Genomic DNA, 409 nt, shown 5'->3' on the forward strand with positions numbered 1-409 from the left:
TCCGAGGCTGTCCAAGTGATGCACCTGGACATGCCAGCGTGCTGCTGCCAAAGGTCTCCAGTCTTCTGTCCCCCTCCGCTTGGCCACACTGAGCATGCACCACGTCCTTGCCATGCCAGCGCAGCTTGAGGCTGCCCTGCTGCCCGACTGGATGTGGGCGCGGGCCTGCTGCCCGACTGGCTGTGGGAGCGGGTGAAGGGACCAGAGGTTTGTGCCCGGCCCTCCTCAGCCTCTGCTGTGTGCCATCAGCTGTAGCCAGCCTTCTGCTCCCTGAGCAGCGAACCATCTTCCCTCACAGCCACTGACAGAGAGAGCTGATAAATGCTCAGCATCTCCGGTTCCTGGGCACCAGGGGCACCTCTTTCGGCCACAGCCCCCTTCGTGTCCACCTTTGCTTCCTCCGCCCCCT

The 409-nt window shown here is 63.6% G+C and overlaps 1 protein-coding gene across 1 annotated transcript in view; it reads left to right on the top strand.

Annotated features, from left to right (window-relative positions):
- The window catches only part of LOC104491420 (BPI fold-containing family B member 4-like), a 9,807-nt gene that overhangs the window by 7,130 nt on the left and 2,268 nt on the right, over positions 1-409 (top strand). The window lies entirely within an intron of this gene.

Source organism: Buceros rhinoceros, unplaced genomic scaffold, assembly GCF_000710305.1.
Source record: "Buceros rhinoceros silvestris isolate BGI_N320 unplaced genomic scaffold, ASM71030v1 scaffold22773, whole genome shotgun sequence".
In the NCBI taxonomy this organism is placed as follows: domain Eukaryota; kingdom Metazoa; phylum Chordata; class Aves; order Bucerotiformes; family Bucerotidae; genus Buceros; species Buceros rhinoceros.